At 34.0% G+C, this 15,998-nt stretch overlaps 1 protein-coding gene across 3 annotated transcripts in view; it reads left to right on the forward strand.

The window, feature by feature from the left end:
* The window catches only part of LOC149597169 (uncharacterized), a 267,950-nt gene that overhangs the window by 109,336 nt on the left and 142,616 nt on the right, over positions 1–15,998 (forward strand). The gene's annotated exons all lie outside the window — the stretch shown is intronic.

Genomic DNA, 15,998 nt, shown 5'->3' on the forward strand with positions numbered 1-15,998 from the left:
AGTGGCCCTTGTTTTGGGTCACATGGCCAAGATACCTTTTATCGGGGGATTTTTCGACTTGGCCAAAAATATCTTAACCGGGAAACACGAAGCTGGTGCTTCCGAACGAGATGAAACTTCCGGAATTACTTTATTTAATTTTAAATAAATAAATAAATAATATTAAGTAGTATTAGATATAAAAGTTACTAAATAAATAAATAAATAAAATAAATATTTATTGCAGCATTTAATTTCGTTCTAATTTTTATTTACAAACACATTGAGTTAGAAAAATCATGGGGGTTTTTTTTACAATGTTAAATTTAATTCCTTTTAAGACTAATTTGCATATTTTGGACACGCACTTTTAAATATGCCGAGTTGACCAATATATATGAAACACGGCCACTTTTCGGACATTAAATTATTACCAATGCCTGCACGGTTTCGTTAAATTAAATTAATTTAATTTAAAGAATCTAAAAATGAATTAATATTAATTTTGCAGTTTCGTTCGCATTAGCGTTCTCGGCCACTGTGGCTCCAATTATTGAAGAAGGTGTAAAATTAGCCAAAGATTTCGTACCACCTGTGGTCGCATTTGGTCGCGATGCTATAAATTTCGCGCCTTTCCCAGGCGCTGGCTTTATAGCCTCATTATTATCGGCATTTCACGATATGGTTAAACAATTTTTCAATGAATTATGGAAATCAATAAATCGCAAATTTTAGAATTTTATTGGAAGAGTATCGTACCCTACTCTCTCTGCACGGGTTCAAATAATAATAATAATGATACTGATTTAATTTTATATGGGTATTTTTTGTTTTTAATTAACAGAGTTATTTAGTTTAAACTTGGTCATGGATGGAGTTGGGGCCAACATTAATATACCGTTTCTAACTCCGGGTATTAGGATTTTTAATGCCTCGATTTATGATTTGCTTATGCCATTTTGGCAAGGATTGTTCAATCACACCTCCCCCCGTGAATAAATGACCCCCTCCCCCCGATTGTCACACCTATGTATACTGCCATTTATACATATAATATATAAATAATAAATATATTTTTCCTCAATAAAACTTATTTTTTTGTTTTCACAATCATTAATTTTCGTGTTTTGTTAATATTTATTTTTGTTTACTAACTTAAATGTTGTAGTTTAATTAATGTTTATTTTTAATTTTTATTTAAATCGTTTCAAATACTGCCACGTAATCCTCTTCCTATATACTTCCGTAATGACGTCATTTTATTAATAAATAAATAAATAAATAAATTAAATAAATAACAAATAATAACAACGTATAAAAATCAAATTTGCACTTAACGGAATTTCTATTTTTTTTGGGGGGGGGGGTCAAGATGGGGTGCTGAGCACGGTTCGGCTATTTTCGTAAATCAATAATTTAATTAAGTTTATTTTTAATTTAAATTAGTATCCCGTAATTTGACTGAAGGGGTGGAATTGATTGAACCAATTTTTATTAAACCTGTATTGTCCGCCATCTTGGGTCTTGGCAACAGATTTGCCCCTGTTCAAATAACACCAGTAACGTCCTTACTGGTTGGAGCTTTGCCTAGAGCCGCTGGCAAATAAGAAATGTAAACAAATAAATATTTAATTATATTATTTATAACACCAATATTTAATAAATTATTTAATAAATATTTAATTAATTTCTATAATTTTTAAAAGAGAAATCAAAGTGACCTACCCCTCGATATTTTCCCGCCTAAATAAATTGAATGCTTGGGTCCCCAACCAACTTTTTCAACTTATCAAAAAAATGTTCGGAGGGGGCCCCTGAAGTTTTTAAAAATGAAAACTTACAAGAAAAATTGTTATAACTCGAGTTTTTCGAAGGTGTTATCTATTTCACAAAATATTATTCTAACCCCCCCCCTTTAAAAAAAAATTAGACTCCCCCTTCACGGTATCACTTGTCTCTAAAACCGTGTAATACGTAAGATAAGTTTCAACTTTAACCCTACAGACAAGTGATATCATATTTATTGTATATATAAACCAGCCAACCAATTTCAGTAGCTTGGAAAAAAAAGTATTACATTTTTTATTTTTTTGAATTTTGTAAAATTTTTGGAAGGGGTGGGAGAGGGAGAGAGAAATTTTGACACAGAGCGGATTTGCGATGATGGATTAGCATATTGAGTGACGTCATGTAAGAGTGACTCTCATTGGTTAGTTTTCGAAGCCTGTCTTATTTTATTTCCAATTTCAAACTTGAATAATTATTTATTATAAATATTTTTTCGATTTCGAATAATTATATTATTGAAAACTTTGAAGTCTCTAATGACAATTTTTATTAAATTTAAGTACTTCGTGTTTATCAACTTTCAATATATTTTTTTAATCGATTTATAAGGCAGAATGAAAATTTGTAAAAATAATATATTTCATATATATAGAATACAGGATATCATTTTTCATAGCTTTGTCAGCGGGTATGTTAACGTTTGATACCGTATATATTCGCCGCTATTCTTTTTATATGTGGGTTCACTTTCAATTTCCGTAATCCAGTCGGGGGAACGTCCCCCGTTAAAAGAGAAAAAAAAGAGAAAAAAACAATATTGAAAAACAATACTAGTAAACCATTAAATTCGTGTCAAGTTAAGTCGTCGCGGTCGTTACTTTTAAAGGGCCCTTATACCCCGTGACAAACCAACTTAATAAGGCAATGGAGTTTAAATACTTTGAAAGAAAAACTCCATGCTAAGCACGTTCCCAAAAAAAAAAGTCCACGTGCTTCTTTATTCCACGCGCCAAACTATTCCCGCCATTTCTACTATTGGATATCGCGTGCGTGCGTTGCTATGGTAACTATCGAAATATTTAGTTTAGTTCGCACTATAATTTAGCTTATTTTCATTTCAATCTACCTCCCTTATTCTAATTCCGATCTTTATGAAACTTGGTGCCATTACTGTATGGAATACGGGCTTTCCGATGGTATAATCTATTTTTATTTTATTTTAAAATATAAATATCAAACGTGTAAATAGAGGTAGGTGTGAACTTGACCCCCAAATGAAGTTAAGGCGGGAAAAACGGGGATCCATAGCGGCGTATATAAGGTGGCAAAAATTCAATTCTATTTTGTTTTATTTTGGGGGCCCCGGGTTAGTGCCAAACATCGTTAAGTTTGAACGGGACCATCAATCACGATGTACATTGTACAACTTGAAACATATACCTACAATATCGTTGCAAATATTTCATTGGACCCCTCCCCCCCCCTTACTTCTTTTGGGACCCCTTTGTTTGTCAAAAGCTTTTTCAGGTTGTTGTAGCTTTTTTTACCAGCGATTCGAGAGCCCAGACCAGGATAACAAAAAAAAAACAACTTTATTGTCGTTATATTTGGGGGTCCTTTCCAAGAATGCAATTGGCTTTTATACATATATCTCTGAGAAATCGTAACGTTGACGCTTCCATGTCACGTGGGATTTACAAAGAACATTTATTTCACTCACTAGACATTTGAAAGTAATTCGTAAATAATCCACTATTGTTTTATTTATTTATTTATTTATTTATTTATTTGAAATAAAAGTTATACTTAGTTTTGGATTTTTTTAATATCTTTATCAACTTTTTATTTAATAATTTAAAAATAAAACACGTTGGGTTTTACTAAATAAATAAATAAATAAATAAATAAATAAATAAATAACATAATTTAAAATTACTATAACTCGTTCCTTACTATATCAGGGGGGCTTGGGGGTTTTGGGGGGGGGGACGAGCAACAAAAAGGATTTCAATTTATTGTTTGGGAAAACATTTTCAATTTAAGAAAGAAGAAAAAAACATTATTTATAAGAAAAGTTTCTTGCGCTATAAAATAGGCCATAAAATTGGAAGCAATTTTATCTCAAAAGTAAAATTGCTTCGAATTTAAAGGAATCTTTTGGAGAGAATGGCACGTCTCACAAACCCAGTGTTGAAGCCTAAATTTCGGACCCCCCCCCCAACCTCCACCCCATATAACAATATTGAAAGATTTGGAATGTTTTCAAAGTGATAGTGTAAGTACGTCAATATTTTATTCAACTATTAAATTATCCCTTTACAATTTTAATTTTAATACGCTTACACTATCTCTTTACAATTCTGTTGTAAGTAGTAACTTGTAATGCTGCTCTGAGAGATAGAGTGCTTATATTATCCCTTTAATTTTTTTTACTAGCACCAAGTAGATTATAATAAATTGATAAAAAGAAAATTCAACCATTAAATCTCGGGCATGCGTTGTTTAAATAATATAATATTGTAATAAATTTTTACCAATAGAGAGAACCAATAAGCAGTCAATTGCCTTTGCCTATATAAAAAAGCCCCCCCCCCCCTCCTCCGCTGGCCGGCCTTTCACGTAATGATTAGCCCCGCTAAAAAATGTTCATTCTCTATACTATGACATTCCCAAGGTTAAATTTAAAGGCGTCTATTAGTTCTTAAGTCTCCCTTTTGGAAATTGAATTGATTTTATATATATATTTAGTATTAGATAATATCCGACCCCTTTTCTTATTTCATTTTCTATGAGTCCCAAATTATCGACTGATTTATGGTGTAAGTAAAGTTTTTTACGACTAAAGATATATTTTTTGAAGAAAATTATTATGCCTCTAAGTTTAATAATTTTTTTCTATCCAAGGATACATTAATTTTTAATGTGATTTAAAAAATAGGCCTAAAAGTCACGTGATCTGAATCTCCTACAACCCCCCCCCCCAAATAAATCACGTGCGTGTACTTTGTTTTCTTTAATTTTTGTGTCTCTAAAATTTAATTTACAAATAAATATCACCACACAAAAAAAGGCCTTCAAAGTTCAATTAATGCTAAACCGTACAAAACAATTAAATTAAATTAAATTAATTATTTGTAATTAATTAATTTTTAATTTTTATTTTTTTTAATTTCTAGGTAAGTACAAAACCTTTATCTTCAAAATAAAAATTGAAGTACTTCGGTAAAAACATTTGGGTGAGTTGTAAATTGTTTTAAGAGCATTGTAGTATAAACGGTGTCATTAAATACTGGACAATTACCCCCGTGCAAGTATATACTGTAGCAAACCCCGAACAAAATCATTAGGCGTCAAAATTGACGCGCAATTCAATTGTCGTATCCCATAAAAAATCATTAACATCTCCTTTTGCACAAAGGTGTGACGACTAAAAATGTATTTTTTTCTATACCTCCCACTTTGAAAGGTAATTTTATATTATATTACCTAAGGAATGTATAGGATAGTTGTATCAAATTTATGGAATATTTTTAGGTAGGACCACCACCAGGTGGTGCTGTCTTCCGTTAATATCGTGTTAAACCATTATCTACTGGTGTTTTTTATATCTAGTACATATCCGACAGATGTTATATTAAGTTTATATGATAATTTTTTAAATCGGTTTTGCTTTAAATTTTAATCGGTCAATAGATAGTTTAAACACATGGAGGATTCATACTATTAACACAAGGAGAACAAGCGACTTAGAGTGTAAAATCGTCTGCTATTTTACACTCTTAAGTTGCAAGGTCTCCTTGTGCAAATGGTATGAATCCTCCACGCCTGTAAACTATGTATTTATTTATTTTTTGCGAGCGCTGTTTTTCATTTCATCTTTAAGGGGGCGTAACTTTAATTCTAAAATAGATAGATCAAAATTGAAAACACGTTTAAAGAGTAAACAATCCGTAGATTCATCTCTCCGAGTATCAAAACAATCGTCTGTCAAATAAGAAAGTTACAATCAAATGAAAATCATTCCGACTTCTCAATGTCAATAATTATTGAAAAGAGATTTATTTATTTCGTAATGTTTTTGGATGGAGATAAGCGAGCGCCTAGAATACTCTTATTGGTTTTAGAGATAAAAGAAACACTCCCGTTTCCATGGTAACGCTCCGCATTGATGCTCCTCGCTAGGCCTTGTCTCTAGGGCTAGGAAAAAAAGCTTTGTTTTTACTTGTAGAAAAATGTTATTTATATTTTAGTTCAGGTGGCAGAGATAAATGTTTCTTAGAAATATGTAACACTTGTTTTTTGTTTTTGGGGGTCCCAGGGTGTAAACAGATTTGAATTTCTACAAACATTCCCAAAACGATATATCATTTTCAACGGGAAAATTTCAATCAGAACCGTATTAAACTAAAATAATCAAAAACCGTATAGAATTGATTTATTTATTTTTGATTTGCAAAATTCTCCTTTTTAATTAAAAGAAAATTCAATTTTTCCCCTGAAGTTTGTTTATCAGGAAGGGGGGTTTAGGGGGGGGGAATATTTTTCATTTTTCTAGCACCTCGTTATCTATACACAATAATCATGACAGGCTTTAATTCCGAATGAAATTCCCTTTGGGGCAAAAATTCGATTAGCGGAGTTGGACCTCAAAACTTCAATTTAGAAATCCTTTGAATTGAAATTTTAATTCTGCCAAGGAAAAATCTTTTGTATTCAATTTTTAATAATAAACCCTAACTAACATCCATCCGAGGGGATATTTACTCCCTTCTTTAGCCTTTATACTTAGCTTAACTCGAAATCGTTAAAGTACGCGGTGATTAGCCCCTCGGAATTAATATAAACGTATAAATTTATTCAATATTTAGTTTATTCGCAAATACGGGTTTGTGATTTCAAGCGCACTTGACAAAACTTACTCTTGTGTTCAATCTCATTTAAAAGAAAATAGTTCACGCAGTATATAGTGGCCTTGTAATCAAGGCGGGAAAAAAAGGTAGACATTAATAACCATCACGGTTAGTTTTTTCTAGAGGTTTTTCCGTACAAATTTCAACTTAACTTTACACCGTTATTAAAGTTAGTTTTGTTTTCCGTCAAAGAATGTGGTGCTTAGATTGATACGTAAGAACCATTAAATATTTCCAACACTAGAGGCGTTGTATTCGCGGCTTTACTCTATTAAAAGTCGCTTTTGTACGCTTTCGAAATCCAACCGGAGTTTGCTACGAGTTTCAAAGTAGTTTTTAACGTATTTCTTACGCTGGTAAAGAATACGTTAAATGTAGGTTATGGTTTCAGGTGTGAAATTGGATGGTTTTTTTATTTTTTTTTTTTTTTGAAATTTTTCTTTTTTCACGCGCCGGTTTTTTTTTTTTTTCGCTCGAGACATAATTAATAGCTACGTGTATTTTTGCCTCGGGTTAAAAATTTTTACTTCTGGCACGTGGAATTAATTTATTTTTCACTTGAATATTATTTCACTTGTTAAAATTTTAAACTTTGAAGTATATCTTAATCTTAGAGATGGGCCGATACCAGTTTTAACCGATACCGATATCATTCGATACTTGGGATACCGATATCATTCGATACTTGGGAAACCGATACGTACCGATACCGATATCATTCGATACTTGGGAAACCGATATGTACCGATACCGATATCATTCGATACTTGGGAAACCGATACGTACCGATACCGATATCATTCGATACTTGGGAAACCGATACGTACCGATACCGATATCATTCGATACTTGGGAAACCGATACGTACCGATACCGATATCATTCGATACTTGGGAAACCGATACGTACCGATACCGATATCATTCGATACTTGGGAAACCGATACGTACCGATACCGATATCATTCGATACTTGGGAAACCGATACGTACCGATACCGATATCATTCGATACTTGGGAAACCGATACGTACCGATACCGATATCATTCGATACTTGGGAAACCGATACGTGCCGATACCGATATCATTCGATACTTGGGAAACCGATACGTACCGATACCGATATCATTCGATACTTGGGAAACCGATACGTACCGATACCGATATTTTTCCCGATCCTTCGAATAAACCGATATCAAACCGATACCGATATATTAACCGATATCAATAAGAAAATAGATGCTATAATATAGGTTGTAGAGATGGGCCGATACCGATCCCATATCGGTATCGGTACCGATATTTGACTTTAAACGATATATCGGTATTTATTGAAAATGAACCGATATTTTTCCTTAAAAAATATCGGGTAGAAATATCGGTTCATTTTTAACCGATACCGATATATCGGTTAAAGTCAAATATCGGTACCGTTACCGATATGGGATCGGGATCGGCCCATCTCTACTTAATCTTAAATATGCAAGGAAATAAAATGTTTTTAATTTAAAAAAAAAAAATAAATATTCAAGGGAGAAATATAATAAATTCTCAAAATGTTTATTACGTCGATATTAAACCTAGTTCCACGTGTGACGTTAGGGAATTTATTTTTTTAATTGATATTTTAATTAACGGAGTTAAAAATCAAAAATATCCCATAGCTATATAAATTTAATATCCGTATATAATTTTATTAAATAATATATATCAGGTTTAAATCTGATATTCCGATTTTAAATTTTAAAACCAGTGTCACATTTTTTTTTTGGCGAAGCTTCGAACAAGTTCATTAATTTTCAATTTATTACAAATATGCGGATATCAGAACCGAGGCTTAAAATGTCGCTGATATAAAAATAATCTTTATACAGCTAGAATTTTATTTGTCAAATATGCATGCATGACGTAAGGGATATTAATATGCCCTACCACTACGAAGTCAAAAAGCTACTGCTTAAAAACAGTGGGTTAAATTTTTGAGGAAGACAGATATTGAACACCCCCATTTCCCCCTCCCCCCTTATCAATGTCAAAAAATCCCGACATCTGGTGGTAGGCCTGGCCCGCTTTGTGGCTATGGAAAATACCCTGTCAAAATTTTACACTGCCCCCAAAAAAAACCCTAATCAATTTAAAATTGGTGTTACATCGGACGGACGTCGTGTTACGTATAGGGGTGTGTTTAAGGAACCATATTGATATTGATATCTCTATGACGTCATCCTGACATTTTTGACAAACACCTCTTAGCGTGGTGGTGGTAATTTAATCCGGGTTATTTTAAATTAGTTTTAATTTAAATTTTTTAAAACATTCTTGAAGTTTTTATTTTAGAAAAATTTAAAGTACTGTTAAATACATCACATTCCGTAGAGTAATTCCACCAGGTTTATATCTATGACGTCATCCTGACTTTTTGACAAACACCTTAGCGTGGTGGTAATTTAATCAGAGTTATTTTTAATTTTAATTTAAATTTTTTAAAACATTCTTGAAGTTTTTCTTTTAGAAAAATTTCAAGTACTGTTAAAAATATCACATTCCATAGAGTAATTCCACCAGGTTGACGTCATCCTGACATTTTTGACAAACACTTTAGCGTAGTGGTGGTAATTTAATCAGAGTTATTTTTAATTTTAATTTTTTAAAACAGTTTTTCTTTTAGAAAAATTTAAAGTACTGTTAAAATTTAGATCACATTCCGTAGAGTAATTCCTCCAGGTTTATCTCTATGACGTCATCCTGACATTTTTGACAAACACCTCTTAGCGTGGTGGTGGTAATTTAATCAGAGTTATTTTTAATTTAATTTTTAAAAACATTCTTGAAGTTTTTATTTTAGAAAAATTTAAAGTACTGTTAAATGCATCACATTCCATAGAGTAATTCCACCAAGTTTCATAAGAATCGCGGTAATAACAAACACACCAGAGGGAAATATTTTTCTGAAGAAATTTAAGTTTAAAAAATCCATGAGCGATTTTTGCCACTTTTAAAAATTCCCAATCATATCATTATGGAGATAAGAACAAAACCATTAGCCTCATTTGAAACTCATTATTAATAAAAATCTGTAATTTATGCAAGGCCGGATTAATTATACCGTAACGGTTTTTGATGACACAATCTAAGGAAAAAGAAAAAGCTATTGAACTCTGAGAATTTTTTTAACAACGTCGCTTGACCCCATCGTTACGCTTAAACACCCATTAAACTAAGTTATTTACTAAGTGACAAGGGATGTCGCGAAGCGTCACTGGGTCAATGGAACCTAAGCTGGCTGTCATTAAAACACTGTTGCTACTAATTACTAATTAGACTTGATTAACAGCGGGTGCCTTTAAAAAAAACAACAACAAAACAAACCAGCCAATTTTAATTACTAATTTTAAACTTAATTAAACAGTCTGATCTGAACTGATCTGATGTGTTTAACGTTTTCTGTTTACGTCAGACCAGATTCTAATTTTATTTTTAATTAAATTGACCTAATTAGAATTAATTTAAATTATTTTAAAATGTCGACAGGGTATTTTAAGGTATCTTAACGCGACGTCTTGTTTCATTTTACCTTTATAGTCTGTCTGGGTTTATATTTTACGTCATGGCACGTTGTAGGAAGGGAGGGAGGGGTGCCATTAATAATTCTGATCCGGGCCAATCAGCTGGCGAGATTTTTGGGTATTTGACTTGACCTTCTCGTACATTTTGGCGTGCGAGGTCAAAACGTAGCCGACGAGATGGCGGCTAACTACTTAAAAAACTAAGGTGAGAATCTTCGCCATTCTTCGTCCACCCTCTTTTTGGCAGCTTTGGCAAAAATTTGGGCCCCCCTTACCTTAAGTCTGTACTCGCCAAACACGCAGGCAGACCCGCTTGCAAAAGTTTTATTAAAATTTTAAAATCAGGATTTTTCATTTTGAGTTACTCAAGTTTAATATGTTACTTAATTTAATTTACCCGGGTTAGTTTGGTTATTATATAGAAAAGAATCTGGACTTCAATTTGAGCCCAATTCTGCCAAAATAGGACAAAAATTGGTGGTATTAGAAAAAAAATATTTAATTTCAGACCAAAATTCTTTGATTTTAGAAAAAAAATATTTAATTTCAGACCAAAATTCTTTGATTTTAGAAAAAAATTATTAAATTTCAGACCAAAATTCTTTGATTTTAGAAAAAAATTATTAAATTTCAGACCAAAATTCTTTGATTTTAGAAAAAAAAATTTTATTTCAGACCAAAATTCTTTGATTTTAGAAAAAAAAATTTTTATTTCAGACCAAAATTCTTTGATTTTAGAAAAAAATTATTTAATTTCAGACCAAAATTCTTTGATTTTAGAAAAAAAAATTTTTTATTTCAGACCAAAATTCTTTGATTTTAGAAAAAAAAAATTTTTATTTCAGACCAAAATTCTTTGATTTTAGAAATGAAAAATTGTTTTTATTATAATTTAAGGTTTTACCTATATTTTTAATTTCTAAATCTGAAGTCATCTTCTAATAACTCCTAAAAATTATTTATTAATTAATTATAAAATAAATTAAATGAAAATTATACCTTAAGGAATTTGTTTTGCAATCGCAATCTTTTAGCAGCAGTTAAGATATTAGAAAAATATGCATACATACATCTAAAGGGGAATTTAATTATTTTCTAACTGGGGTATCGTGCCCCCGATTGGGTGGCGGAGAGGGGGGCAAAACCCCCTTGCGCTTCAACACAGTCATCGAAACCAAACCAAATTAGAAAATAATTCGAATAAGAACGCATACGTTCATAGATAGATGGAACTCGGAAAACAAAAGATAAACGTAGTCAAGCTCACTTGGCAGTTAAATCAAAGGGAAGAACACCATTATAGCTTCCCGTTCTCTTACTGTCTGGTGATACTGACACGGAGGAATCCCTTTAACTGGGCGCCAAGTTTTCCCCTTTCACGCCTTATTTGGAAGTTACGCAAGACGCTGCTGCCGCTGATAGACTTGGTCGGGGGACCCCCTCGAAAACTATTTTTATTTTCATCTTTCGATTACAAGGGATTTGTCGACAGATGGCATTGAAGGCACCGCCCCCCCCCCCTCCCACCCGTGTCGCTTGTGGCCGTAGGACAATCTTATTTGCCTAGAAAGAGGATATTCAGATATGCACCCGAGTTGACACGACACTATATTCCTTATCATACTAAACGGGAAAACAATTCCAGACTCTTATCATCGGAAGCCCATTTGGAGATGATAGTGTTTTCCTACTGTAATATAGTATTTTCTTACTGTAATCTAGGGGTTTTCACTAGGGTATGGAATTATATTACTGCAATCAAAAAATTTAAAAATCTGGTAACCCCCAAATAATTAAAACCGCCAGAAAAATCTCATCTAAGAAATTTAAGCATTATAAGAAACTTTATTTTCTACTTTGGTGCCCCCCTTCCCCCCCCCCTTAACTGGAAATCGGATTAATTGCAATCTAATTAATGAAAGGGATTTTGTTTTTTAATTCTTTTAACAAAATGAGACGCTTGGCTAACTTCTCCGTGACAAATGACGCTTGGACATCTCTGTCTCTCCTCCTCCCCCAATTCCCCCCCACCACTGTCTTACACGTTGCTCGCGCTTCTTTGCGCGTAATCCCAGAGCGCAAAAACCAATAAGATCACTCGGATAGGCAACTTCTAGAATTGTTAAGCCTTTACCAAGCCTTAAAACCTTAGTCTTGGGAGAAAAAGATTTTCTACAATCACCTTCTAAGAAATCCCAGAAAAAGGATTCGACCTCCCAAATTTTTTTTTTCTTTTTTCTTTGGAGCGAGCCTTAGTTTTTAAACACTCGAGTGATTTTCACGTTACGGTTGGTAGATTGGTGCACACGGAGGCGGTTCAATTTTATCTGCCCTGAACTTTGACCCCTTCCCTTAACTTGATTAGTTTTAATTCTTACTTTTCGTGATAAAAATAAAGAAATATATAAATTCTTTTAACCAGAATTAACTTCTTACAGTTTTCTCGTGGATAAAAATGTTTCCTCATCTTTCACGTGTACTTTAAGGCCACCCCCACCCCTTGGCCCCTTTAACCCCTCCCATTCCCCTTTGGGGGTCCCTTCAATCCTCGCGCGTGTCAAGTTAGTCTCGTGATCGGTTCTGTCACGGCTCTAATTACAACGTCGCAGCGTCAAAACTGAAAGAGCGCGAGCTGCGTATACCTGAACTTTGGTTTTATACTTCTTCACGCGCTATCTAGGGTAAAAGCGCGCGCCCTTGCATCCCGCCAAATTAGCAAGATCTCGCGCGCGCGGGAACTTTTCAAATAGAATTTGTTGTCATGGAAACCTTGACTACGGAGCTTAAACCCTAACCCCCCCCTTTCCCCCTTCCACTCACGCGCGCGCGTTCACCCACTTCAATTTGGAAATGATGGGCTCGCGGTGAAGACTAAAGTGAAGGAAGGGTTGGATACTTGTCCGTGAAATATTTCTTTTGTTAAAGAAATAAATAATTAAGCCAGACTTATACTTAGAGGGGATGCTATTAAATTATTTGTGCAAAATTTTATATGTAAAATTTGCTTTAAATCTCGTTTAAAGCTGAATAAATCGGGAAAAATAACGGCGAGTATCCAACCCCTCGCGTATCCCGCACGCGCTTTACTCCCCCGTCCTTTTCTTAATCCGATTTTTCAGCTCGCGCCAAATTATTGAGAAATATGTCAGATCCGAAAGCAGGCAGGTACCCCGAGCTATAGCACCCTTCACTTTTCCCGCCAAATGTCTATCAGAAGCGCGTAACTCCGAAGTAAAAATGGCGCCACCTGGTTGGTTATATAAAGGCGTAATAAAAACCCCATGTCAATACTACGAGTTATTAACTCTAGTTCTTTGTAGTTCGGTACAATATTCTAGTTAAATGGATTTAGTTCTTAAAAGACACTAAAATGAAAGTTAGGGCGTTGGGGTTGGGGAGTGGGGGGTTTGAAGTATTCCTTTTATTTTGCCTATGTAAGGCTTTTAAGGTTTAGTGGGGCGCCTGCCCCCTTTGCCTGCCCAATTTTCATTAGATTTCAGATATAATGAGGACCCTTCTCCAATATTTGGTGCCCAACATCCTCCTTGCCTCGAGTGCTAAAATTTTCCTCCGAGAACCGAATTATTTAGAGCCCCCAAACTATACTAAATATAATTAACTTTAAAATGAATGTAGGCGGGGGGGGGGACAAAGAGAAGGGGGTGTAAATATATTTTAAAATTTATGACTTTGGTGTCCGAATTCAGCCGAGATGGCTTAAAATTTTGAATTTTGGAATTGTCCGTTTTTATTTATTTTTAATTATTTCCCACACCTTATTTTGCCGTAATATTTTCGTAACTTTAGTAATAATAAACCCAAGTTTTAAGCGTTCATTTAATTAATCTTGTTTAAATTAAAAATATGTCTTGAAAGCATTTTTGTTTCGCCCTTTTACAAATAATAATAATAATATTAAAATATTTTATGGTTTTAAAAACCAACACATTCTTTTCTCCCCCAAAAGATTTGATCGAATTTATCTTTAAAGCATTTTTTTTTATATGCGTAAAATATTTCCGGGATTTTACCTTGTATACGAAACCCCTTCTTGCGAAGAAAGTAAAAATAATGCCCCGAAAACTAGATAGGGGGCAGACAAAAATGGAAGGGGCTACAGGAGAAGTTATATAGAGAGAAAGGCGCGCGCTAAGTGGAACTTAATCGAATGAAGAAAGCGCGGGAATCAGCGCGAGCGACGGCGCGCGAGATTCGACATTCTTTTTTTTTTTTTTCTTTTCCCGCCCTTTTTACATCCCGCCTCTTTTTAGTTTTTTGGCGCGTGGTGAAGCGCGAGACCTCTTTTCCATTTTATAAAGATCTCCCTCGTGCAGCAGCTAGCTCTCTACTGAGAAATTTGAATTGCAAAAGCGACTAAATCAATGGAGTTCCCATGCATGGTTCATACGACGCTCTCTGTTTAGGACTTAGATTGTTTTTGCATTCACGCGACACTTTTTCTCTTTTTCCCGCGCGCTTCTGCCTATTCGCGCGCTTTTAGCTCCTAGCTCCTAGCTCCGTTCTTTCCCGCCTATTTAGGAGATTTTGGCGCGTGCCAGCTTCCCGCAATCCCAGCGATTTTTCTCCTTTTTATTCTTCGAATTCTCTCTTCATCTCAGAACTCTTTTCTTCGCAGCGCTTTCAGCGAGCCAGCCTCGCTCGGCTTCCATCCACTTTGTTTTGGCTGGCTCTCATAGCCATAGTTTTATAGTGGCGACCAAACCTTTTTCACGCCTCTATTGCAGTGTAGACGGAGTAGCTAGAGTCAAAACCTGCAAAATAAATGTTTGAACCTAATGAACCAACATTTTTAACCTATTTAAATAGATATTTAATTAAATAAAATAAGTTTAAAAACGTGGTGTATTGTAAGCGAAACAGTTCTACAGGGGCTCGTAGGATTAACCCGGGAAGCTTTGCCCCTACTAGGTGGCTTCACTGTTTAATTGTAAATAGGCGAATTTTGGAATAGTAAATTTCAAATTAATTTTTTATAATTTTTTATTATCCGATTTTGATCAACTTTAGCTCATTTTAAAGCCCGAGTCGTCCCCTATCCAACACGTAAATTATAATTAATTTACCGGTCTTAGTTATTAGTTTAAAATTAATTATAATGAACGCACTCTAATATTATCAATAAAACCTTTAAGAAAAATAATATATTGCATTAGCTCTTAACCTATGACATCTTTGAGGTCTTTTTCTTGGCTTCTATTGATTGAAGAAGAAGAAAAAAAGGCTTAATCCTCTTTGCAAACATCTTTCATTTAAGGGCTCCCTTGTACGATAAGGAGAGAAAGTAAAAATTTGGCGGGAAAAGGAAAAAAAAAGTTTTAATTGTTTGCCTAATATAAAGGAACTGGCGCCAAAAATCACTACCGTTCTTAACATTATGAATTGAGTACACAGGCGCGTGACAACCTTAAGGAAATAATATATATAAAAAAGGCGCGAAAATATATATAAAAAATAGGGCTCTCGAGATTCGAGACCTCGTGCGATCCTTCGCGCGCGCGCGCCTTGAAGATTTAGGGTTAAACAAGGGCGGGAAAAAGTCTCGAGACTTTTTATTTTATTTTATAGCAGCGCGTGAGAAATGAGTATTTAAGGGGGGTGGAAAAAAGGGGTAAGATTTCCCGCCATTTTTCAGCTTTAACATCGCTCGTTACTACGGTAGAAAAAAAAGGCGGGAAAAGAAAGTTGTCTAGAAGGAAATTTTGCTAGGCACATTTTTATTACGATGTTTGAGTGA

Source organism: Phalangium opilio, unplaced genomic scaffold, assembly GCF_054372755.1.
Source record: "Phalangium opilio isolate 3A_F unplaced genomic scaffold, DU_Popi_V2 ptg000369l_1, whole genome shotgun sequence".
NCBI lineage: Eukaryota > Metazoa > Arthropoda > Arachnida > Opiliones > Phalangiidae > Phalangium > Phalangium opilio.